Source organism: Pleuronectes platessa, chromosome 2, assembly GCF_947347685.1.
Source record: "Pleuronectes platessa chromosome 2, fPlePla1.1, whole genome shotgun sequence".
NCBI lineage: Eukaryota > Metazoa > Chordata > Actinopteri > Pleuronectiformes > Pleuronectidae > Pleuronectes > Pleuronectes platessa.
Genome location: NC_070627.1, coordinates 11,275,940 through 11,287,190, shown reverse-complemented (window position 1 = coordinate 11,287,190; position 11,251 = coordinate 11,275,940).

Genomic DNA, 11,251 nt, shown 5'->3' with positions numbered 1-11,251 from the left:
CAGGGTTGTTTTTGTAGTTTCAATAGTTTGGGTGGTTGATACTGGTGTTGAACTGGTAAATATGGTAGATGTTTTCGGCGTCATAGATTCACTTGTTGTTGACTCAGCCGAAGTCTGCATGGATGAAGTATTTATGGTAGTTGATGGGGAAGCACTTTGCAGGGTACTCTTGGTAGTTTCAGTATTCTGGGTAGTTGATGCTGGTGATGAACTGGAAGGTGTGGTAGATTTTGTGGGCGTCATAGATTCACTTGTTGTTGACTCAGCCGAAGTCTGCATGGATGAAGAATTTATGGTAGTTGATGGGGAAGCACTTTGCAGGGTACTCTTGGTAGTTTCAGTATTCTGGGTAGTTGATGCTGGTGATGAACTGGAAGGTGTGGTCGATTTTGTGGGCGTCATAGATTCACTTGTTGTTGACTCAGCCGAAGTCTGCATGGATGAAGAATTTATGGTAGTTGATGGGGAAGCACTTTGCAGGGTACTCTTGGTAGTTTCAGCGTTCTGGGTTGTTGATACTGGAATTGAACTGGTAAGTGTGGTAGACGTTGTGGGCTTCATAGATTCACTTGTTGTTGACTCAGCCGAAGTCTGCATAGATGAAGTATTTATGGTTGTTGATGGGGAAGCACTTTGCAGGGTACTCTTGGTAGTTTCAATATTCTGGGTGGTTGACGCTGATAATGATGTGGTAGGTGTGGTAGATGTGGTGGGCGTCATAGATTCACTTGTTGTTGACTCAGCCAAAGTCTGCGTTGATGACGTAAGTATGGGAACGGATACCGGAGTACTTTGCAAGGTACTTTTGGTAGTTTCAGTATTCTGGGTAGTTGATGCTGGTAATGAACTGGTTGGTGTGGTAGACTTTGTGGGCGTCATAGATTCACTTGTTGTTGACTCAGCCGAAGTCTGCATGGATGAAGTATTTATTGTAGTTGATGGGGAAGCAGTTTGCAGGGTACTCTTGGTAGTTTCAGTATTCTGCGTAGTTGATGCTGGTGATGAACTGGCAGCTGTGGTAGATTCACTTGTTGTGGATCCAGCTGACGTCTGCATGGATGAAGTATTTATGGTAGTTGATGGGGAAGCACTTTGCAGGGTTGTTTTTGTAGTTTCAATAGTTTGGGTGGTTGATACTGGTGTTGAACTGGTAAATATGGTAGATGTTTTGGGCGTCATAGATTCACTTGTTGTTGACTCAGCCGAAGTCTGCATGGATGAAGTATTTATGGTAGTTGATGGGGAAGCAGTTTGCAGGGTACTCTTGGTAGTTTCAATATTCTGGGTAGTTGATGCTGGTGATGAACTGGCAGGTGTGATAGATTCACTTGTTGTGGATCCAGCTGACGTCTGCATGGATGAAGTATTTATGGTAGTTGATGGGGAAGCACTTTGCAGGGTTGTTTTTGTAGTTTCAATAGTTTGGATGGTTGATACTGGTGTTGAACTGGTAAATATGGTAGATGTTGTGGGCGTCATAGATTCACTTGTTGTTGACTCAGCCGAAGTCTGCATGGATGAAGTATTTATGGTAGTTGATGGGGAAGCACTTTGCAGGGTACTCTTGGTAGTTTCAGTATTCTGTGTAGTTGATGCTGGTGATGAGCTGGCAGATGTGGTAGATGTTGTGGGCGTCATAGATTCACTTGTTGTGGATCCAGATGACGTCTGCATGGATGAAGTATTTATGGTAGTTGATGGGGAAGCAGTTTGCAGGGTTGTTTTTGTAGTTTCAATAGTATGGGTAGTTGATGCTGGTAATGAACTGGTTGGTGTGGTAGACGTTGTGGGCGTCATAGATTCACTTGTTGTTGACTCAGCCGAAGTCTGCATGGATGAAGTATTTATGGTAGTTGATGGGGAAGCACTTTGCAGGGTACTCTTGGTAGTTTCAGTATTCTGGGTAGTTGATGCTGGTGATGAACTGGAAGGTGTGGTAGATTTTGTGGGCGTCATAGATTCACTTGTTGTTGACTCAGCCGAAGTCTGCATGGATGAAGAATTTATGGTAGTTGATGGGGAAGCACTTTGCAGGGTACTCTTGGTAGTTTCAGTATTCTGGGTAGTTGATGCTGGTGATGAACTGGAAGGTGTGGTCGATTTTGTGGGCGTCATAGATTCACTTGTTGTTGACTCAGCCGAAGTCTGCATGGATGAAGAATTTATGGTAGTTGATGGGGAAGCACTTTGCAGGGTACTCTTGGTAGTTTCAGCGTTCTGGGTTGTTGATACTGGAATTGAACTGGTAAGTGTGGTAGACGTTGTGGGCTTCATAGATTCACTTGTTGTTGACTCAGCCGAAGTCTGCATAGATGAAGTATTTATGGTTGTTGATGGGGAAGCACTTTGCAGGGTACTCTTGGTAGTTTCAATATTCTGGGTGGTTGACGCTGATAATGATGTGGTAGGTGTGGTAGATGTGGTGGGCGTCATAGATTCACTTGTTGTTGACTCAGCCAAAGTCTGCGTTGATGACGTAAGTATGGGAACGGATACCGGAGTACTTTGCAAGGTACTTTTGGTAGTTTCAGTATTCTGGGTAGTTGATGCTGGTAATGAACTGGTTGGTGTGGTAGACTTTGTGGGCGTCATAGATTCACTTGTTGTTGACTCAGCCGAAGTCTGCATGGATGAAGTATTTATTGTAGTTGATGGGGAAGCAGTTTGCAGGGTACTCTTGGTAGTTTCAGTATTCTGCGTAGTTGATGCTGGTGATGAACTGGCAGCTGTGGTAGATTCACTTGTTGTGGATCCAGCTGACGTCTGCATGGATGAAGTATTTATGGTAGTTGATGGGGAAGCACTTTGCAGGGTTGTTTTTGTAGTTTCAATAGTTTGGGTGGTTGATACTGGTGTTGAACTGGTAAATATGGTAGATGTTTTGGGCGTCATAGATTCACTTGTTGTTGACTCAGCCGAAGTCTGCATGGATGAAGTATTTATGGTAGTTGATGGGGAAGCAGTTTGCAGGGTACTCTTGGTAGTTTCAGTATTCTGGGTAGTTGATGCTGGTGATGAACTGGCAGCTGTGGTAGATTCACTTGTTGTGGATCCAGCTGATGTCTGCATGGATGAAGTATTTATGGTAGTTGATGGGGAAGCACTTTGCAGGGTTGTTTTTGTAGTTTCAATAGTTTGGGTGGTTGATACTGGTGTTGAACTGGTAAATATGGTAGATATTTTGGGCGTCATAGATTCACTTGTTGTTGACTCAGCTGAAGTCTGCATGGATGAAGTATTTATGGTAGTTGATGGGGAAGCAGTTTGCAGGGTACTCTTGGTAGTTTCAGTATTCTGTGTAGTTGATGCTGCTGATGAACTTGCAGATGTGGTAGATGTTGTGGGCGTCATATATTCACTTGTTGTGGATCCAGATGACGTCTGCATGGATGAAGTATTCATGGTAGTTGATGGGGAAGCACTTTGCATGGTACTCTTGGTAGTTTCAATATTCTGGGTAGTTGATGCTGGTGATGAACTGGCAGGTGTGATAGATTCACTTGTTGTGGATCCAGCTGACGTCTGCATGGATGAAGTATTTATGGTAGTTGATGGGGAAGCACTTTGCAGGGTTGTTTTTGTAGTTTCAATAGTTTGGATGGTTGATACTGGTGTTGAACTGGTAAATATGGTAGATGTTGTGGGCGTCATAGATTCACTTGTTGTTGACTCAGCCGAAGTCTGCATGGATGAAGTATTTATGGTAGTTGATGGGGAAGCACTTTGCAGGGTACTCTTGGTAGTTTCAGTATTCTGTGTAGTTGATGCTGGTGATGAGCTGGCAGATGTGGTAGATGTTGTGGGCGTCATAGATTCACTTGTTGTGGATCCAGATGACGTCTGCATGGATGAAGTATTTATGGTAGTTGATGGGGAAGCAGTTTGCAGGGTTGTTTTTGTAGTTTCAATAGTATGGGTAGTTGATGCTGGTAATGAACTGGTTGGTGTGGTAGACGTTGTGGGCGTCATAGATTCACTTGTTGTTGACTCAGCCGAAGTCTGCATGGATGAAGTATTTATGGTAGTTGATGGGGAAGCAGTTTGCAGGGTTCTCTTGGTAGTTTCAGTATTCTGGGTAGTTGATGCTGGTGATGAACTGGCAGCTGTGGTAGATTCACTTGTTGTGGATCCAGCTGACGTGTGCATGGATGAAGTATTTATGGTAGTTGATGGGGAAGCACTTTGCAGGGTTGTTTTTGTAGTTTCAATAGTTTGGGTGGTTGATACCGGCGTTGAACTGGTAAATATGGTAGATGTTTTGGGCGTCATAGATTCACTTGTTGTTGACTCAGCCGAAGTCCGCATGGATGAAGTATTTTTGGTAGTTGATGGGGAAGCAGTTTGGAGGGTACTCTTGGTGGTTTCAGTATTCTGGGTAGTTGATGCTGGTGATGAACTGGCAGCTGTGGTAGATTCACTTGTTGTGGATCCAGCTGACGTCTGCATGGATGAAGTATTTATGGTAGTTGATGGGGAAGCATTTTGCAGGGTTGTTTTTGTAGTTTCAATAGTTTGGGTGGTTGATACTGGTGTTGAACTGGTAAATATGGTAGATGTTTTGGGCGTCATAGATTCACTTGTTGTTGACTCAGCCGAAGTCTGCATGGATGAAGTATTTATGGTAGTTGATGGGGAAGCAGTTTGCAGGGTACTCTTGGTAGTTTCAGTATTCTGTGTAGTTGATGCTGGTGATGAACTGGCAGATGTGGTAGATGTTGTGGGCGTCATAGATTCACTTGTTGTTGACTCAGCCGAAGTCTGCATGGATGAAGTATTTATGGTAGTTGATGGGGAAGCACTTTGCAGGGTACTCTTGGTAGTTTCAGTATTCTGGGTTGTTGATACTGGAATTGAACTGGTAAGTGTGGTAGACGTTGTGGGCGTCATAGATTCACTTGTTGTTGACTCAGCCGAAGTCTGCATAGATGAAGTATTTATGGTTGTTGATGGGGAAGCACTTTGCAGGGTTCTCTTGGTAGTTTCAGTATTCTGGGTGGTTGACGCTGATAATGATGTGGTAGTTGTGGTAGATGTGGTGGGCGTCATAGATTCACTTGTTGTTGATTCAGCCGAAGTCTGCGTTGATGACGTAAGTATGGGAACGGATACCGGAGTACTTTGCAGGGTACTTTTGGTAGTTTCAGTATTCTGGGTAGTTGATTCTGGTATTGAACTTGTTAGTGTGGTAGATGTTGTGGGCGTCATAGTTTCACTTGTTGTGGATTCAGCTGATGTCGGCATGGATGACGTATTTATGGTAGTTGATGGGGAAGCAGTTTGCAGGGTACTCCTGGTAGTTTCAGTAATCTGGGTAGTTGATGCTGGTATTGAACTTGTTAGTGTGGTAGATGTTGTGGGCGTCATAGATTCACTTGTTGTTGACTCAGCCGAAGTCTGCATGGATGAAGTATTTATGGTAGTTGATGGGGAAGCAGTTTGCAGGGTACTCCTGGTAGTTTCAGTATTCTGGGTAGTTGATGCTGGTGATGAACTGGCAGCTGTGGTAGATTCACTTGTTGTGGATCCAGCTGACGTCTGCATGGATGAAGTATTTATGGTAGTTGATGGGGAAGCACTTTGCAGGGTTGTTTTTGTAGTTTCAATAGTTTGGGTGGTTGATACTGGTAATGAACTGGTTGGTGTGGTAGACGTTGTGGGCGTCATAGATTCACTTGTTGTTGACTCAGCCGAAGTCTGCATGGATGAAATATTTATGGTAGTTGATGGGGAAGCAGTTTGCAGGGTACTCTTGGTAGTTTCAGTATTCTGGGTAGTTGATGCTGGTGATGAACTGGCAGCTGTGGTAGATTCACTTGTTGTGGATCCAGCTGATGTCTGCATGGATGAAGTATTTATGGTAGTTGATGGGGAAGCACTTTGCAGGGTTGTTTTTGTAGTTTCAATAGTTTGGGTGGTTGATACTGGTGTTGAACTTGTAAATATGGTAGATGTTTTGGGCGTCATAGATTCACTTGTTGTTGACTCAGCCGAAGTCTGCATGGATGAAGTATTTATGGTAGTTGATGGGGAAGCAGTTTGCAGGGTACTCCTGGTAGTTTCAGTATTCTGGGTAGTTGATGCTGGTGATGAACTGGCAGGTGTGGTAGATGTTGTGGGCGTCATAGATTCACTTGTTGTGGATCCAGATGACGTCTGCATGGATGAAGTATTTATGGTAGTTGATGGGGAAGCACTTTCCAGGGTATTCTTGGTAGTTTCAGTATTCTGGGTAGTTGATGCTGGTGATGAACTGGCAGGTGTGGTAGATGTTGTGGGCGTCATAGATTCACTTGTAATGGATCCAGATGACGTCTGCATGGATGAAGTATTTATGGTAGTCGATGGGGAAGCAGTTTGCAGGGTACTCCTGGTAGTTTCAGTATTCTTGGTGGTTGATGCTGATAATGATGTGGTAGGTGTGGTAGGTGTTGTGGGCGTCATAGATTCACTTGTTGTTGATTCAGCTGATGTCTGCATGGATGAAGTAAACATGGTTGTAGATGGAGAAGCACTTTGCAGGGTACTCTTGGTAGTTTCAGTATTCTGGGTGGTTGATGCTGATAATGATGTGGTAGGTGTGGTAGATGTGGTGGGCGTCATAGATTCACTTGTTGTTGATTCAGCCGAAGTCTGCGTTGATGACGTCAGTATGGGAACGGATACCGGAGTACTTTGCAGGGTACTTTTGGTAGTTTCAGTATTCTGGGTAGTTGAGACTGGAATTGAACTGGTAAGTGTGGTAGACGTTGTGGGCGTCATCGATTCACTTGTTGTGGATTCAGCTGATGTCTGCATAGATGAAGTATTTATGGTTGTTGATGGGGAAGCACTTTGCAGGGTTGTTTTTATAGTTTCAATAGTTTGGGTGGTTGATACTGGTGTTGAACTAGTTAGTGTGGTAGATGTTGTGGGCGTCATAGTTTCACTTGTTGTGGATTCAGCTGATGTCGGCATGGATGACGTATTTATGGTAGTTGATGGGGAAGCAGTTTGCAGGGTACTCCTGGTAGTTTCAGTAATCTGGGTAGTTGATGCTGGTATTGAACTTGTTAGTGTGGTAGATGTTGTGGGCGTCATAGATTCACTTGTTGTTGACTCAGCCGAAGTCTGCATGGATGAAGTATTTATGGTAGTTGATGGGGAAGCAGTTTGCAGGGTACTCCTGGTAGTTTCAGTATTCTGGGTAGTTGATGCTGGTGATGAACTGGCAGCTGTGGTAGATTCACTTGTTGTGGATCCAGCTGACGTCTGCATGGATGAAGTATTTATGGTAGTTGATGGGGAAGCACTTTGCAGGGTTGTTTTTGTAGTTTCAATAGTTTGGGTGGTTGATACTGGTAATGAACTGGTTGGTGTGGTAGACGTTGTGGGCGTCATAGATTCACTTGTTGTTGACTCAGCCGAAGTCTGCATGGATGAAATATTTATGGTAGTTGATGGGGAAGCAGTTTGCAGGGTACTCTTGGTAGTTTCAGTATTCTGGGTAGTTGATGCTGGTGATGAACTGGCAGCTGTGGTAGATTCACTTGTTGTGGATCCAGCTGATGTCTGCATGGATGAAGTAGTTATGGTAGTTGATGGGGAAGCACTTTGCAGGGTTGTTTTTGTAGTTTCAATAGTTTGGGTGGTTGATACTGGTGTTGAACTTGTAAATATGGTAGATGTTTTGGGCGTCATAGATTCACTTGTTGTTGACTCAGCCGAAGTCTGCATGGATGAAGTTTTTATGGTAGTTGATGGGGAAGCACTTTGCAGGGTACTCTTAGTAGTTTCAGTATTCTGGGTGGTTGATGCTGATAATGATGTGGTAGGGGTGGTAGATGTTGTGGGCGTCATAGATTCACTTGTTGTGGATTCAGCTGATGTCTGCATGGATGAAGTATTTATGGTTGTTGATGGAGAAGCACTTTGCAGGGTTGTTTTTGTAGTTTCAATAGTCTGGGTAGTTGATGCAGGTATTGAAGTGGTTGGTGTGGTTGATGTTGTGGGCGTCATGGATTCACTTGTTGTGGATTCAGCTGACGTCTGCATGGATGAAGTAAATATGGTTGTAGATGGAGAAGCACTTTGGAGGGTTGTTTTTGTAGTTTCAATAGTTTGGGTAGTTAATACTGGAATTGAACTGGTAGGTGTTGTAGATGTTGTGGGCGTCATAGATTCACTTGTTGTGGTTTCAGCTGACGTCTGCATGGATGAAGTAAACATGGTTGATGATGGAGAAGCACTTTGCAGAGTTGTTTTTGTAGTTTCAATAGTGTGGGTAGTTGATGCTGGTATTGAACTGGTAAGTGTGGTAGATGTTGTTGGTGTCATAGATTCACTTGTTGTGGATTCAGCTGACGTCTGCATGGATGAAGGAAATATGTTTGTTGATGGGGAATTACTTTGCAGAGTTGCTGTAGTATTTTCCAAATCCTGTGACGGTTCATCTACTCTCATGTTGAGTTCTGATTGATTGTTCCCCTGAGGGTCGGGTGCTGTCTGTGTTCTCTTCCTCTGGTTCTCAGGTTGATCTTGTTTTGCATTTTGATTTCCTGTAGAAACAATGGTTGTGCAAGATGCATCAATTTGTTTGTGACCTTAAGAGCGACTTGCTTCACATTTTCAGTTACACATGGAAGATAACACATCACAAAACATTCTATTGTCATGTCATTGTTTTCAATTTGTCTTATTGGAAGTATCACCAAATAGTTTTTTTACGTTATTTTTGTTATCTCTCAAGTGTTGGTCGAATTCCCATGTCAGTTCAATATTAACTAAGTTTACTAAATTAAAATGCATTCCCTTCAGCACTGTGCAACTGGTTATTTTACTTATGTCCAGATGAACAATCTATCATCCAGTTTCTGTAATGGTTCAGTGGCACACCATTTATTTTCTATAGTTATGAACTTCTCGTCCATTTACAGTCAGTATCACTGATTCCCTTGTTATGCAAACTCTATTGCCTCAATGGAATTTGGATTTATGCCATCATGAGATAGAGACGAGTGCTAAGATGACTGTATCTGTTGAAAACCTAAAGCTGCAATAACTTTTCGTTATGAAGAAAGTTATTCAACTATAAATGTAAATAATATGAATCAGGTAGATTATTAGTAATAAAAGTGATGATTTGTATTGATTACAAAGGTTTGTCAAATATGCTTCCCTAAGTGCAGATAATATTACCTCAGATGTCATAATTTAAAATATATTAACAACCAATAATTGTCAAATTTTTTTAACCATGCTTGAAAAATATGTGCGTATGTTTAGTACAATTAACCATGAAATATTGTGCGACGAGTAACGTGCAATGTTAAGAATTAAGGGCAGTCATTCTTTTTGTATGTATGTACAGTGGATATAAAAAGTCTACAGTTTAAAAATGCCAAGTTTTTGTGATGTAAAAAAATGGGACCAAGATAAATCTAGGCATAACTTTTTCCACCATTAATGTGACCTGTAACGTGAACAGTTCAATTGAAAAAACTAACTGAAATCTTTTAGGGGGGAAAATAAAAAAATAAATATAAAATAATGTGGTTGCATAAGTGTGCACACCCTCTTATAAATGGGGATGTGGCTGTATTCAGAATTAACAAATCCCATTCAAATTCATGTTAAATAGTATTCAGTACACATTTTCCATCATTTACAGTGACTCTGATTAATCCCAAGTAAAGTTCAGCTGTTCTAGTAGGCTTTTCCTGACATTTTCTTAATTGCATCTTAGCGCAAAAGCCATGTTCTGAAGAGAGCTTCCAAAGCATCAGAGGGATCTCATTGCTGAAAGGTTTCAATCAGGAAAAGGGTTCCAAATTCATTTCCAAGTCATTAGATATACCATGGAACACAGTGAAGAAAATATGGTGACATTACCAAGAACTGGACATCCCTTCAAAATTGATGAAAAGACGAGAAGAAAACTGGTCAGGGAGGCTTCCAAGAGGCCTACAGCAACATTAAAGGAGCTGCAGGAATTTATGGAAAGTACTAGCTGTGTACTACATGTGACAACAATCTCCTGTATTCTTCGTATGTTTGGACTAATGGGTAGTGTGGCACGACGGAGTCCTTTTCTTACCAAGAAAAACATCCAAGCCCGACTACATTTTGCGAAAACATACAAGAAGTCTCCAAAAGCATGTGGGGAAATGTGTTATGGTCTGATGAAACCAAGGTTAAACTTTTTGGCCATAATTCCAAAAGGCATGTTTGGCGCAAAGACAACACTGCAAATCATCCAAAGAACACCATACCCACAGTGAAGCATGGTGGTGGCAGCATCAGGCTTTGGGGCTGTTTTACTTCAGCTGGAGCTAGGGCTTTAGTTAAGGTGGAGGGAATTATGAATAGTTAAAAAATACCCGTCAGTTTTGCACAAAACCTTCAGGCTTCCGTTAGAAAGCTGAAGATGAAGAGGAATTTCACTTATCAGCATGACAACAACCTAAAGCATACATCCAAATCAACTAAAGCATGGCTTCACCAGGAGAAGATTAAAGTTTTGGAATGGCTCAGAAAGAGCCCAGATTGGAATCCAATTGAACAGCTGTGGGGTGATGTGAAGAGGGCTGCGCGCGGGAAATGCCCTCGCAATCTGAAAGATTTGGAGCCCTTATGCAAAGAAAAGTGGGCAAATATTGCCACGTCAACATTTGCCATGCTAATAGACTCCTACCCAAAAAGACTGAGTGCTGTAATAAAATCAAAAGGCGCTTCAACAAAGTATTAGTTTAAGGGTGTGCATATTTATGCAGCCAGGTTATTGTAAGTTTTTAATTTTTAATTCTTCCGTCTAAAAGATTTCAGTTTGTTTTCAATTGAATTGTTCACGTTATAGGTCACATTAAAGGTGGAAAAAGTTCAAACAGGATTTATCTTTGTCTCATTTGTTTACATCACAAAAACCTTGCATTTTAACAGGGGTGTGTAGACTTTTTATATCCACTGTGTGTATATCATTGACGACTTTAACTGGGACTAAAATTAATTATATCAAATTGAATCACTGTAAATATACTGCCAAATTATATCAATGTAAAGATTGCATGCAAATTATCATTCTTAATTCAAATGGGTTCTCTATCACTCGTTTATGCAATAAGAATTATAGAAATCATAGACTTACCCCTTTTTTGTACAAAGAACACATTGACTGAAATTAGTATGATGACCACAAAAGCAAGAGTTATGAAAATGTTGGAAATCCTCCTCCAGTTACTGGATCCCAAATAAATCCACGTCTTCATATTCCAAGTCT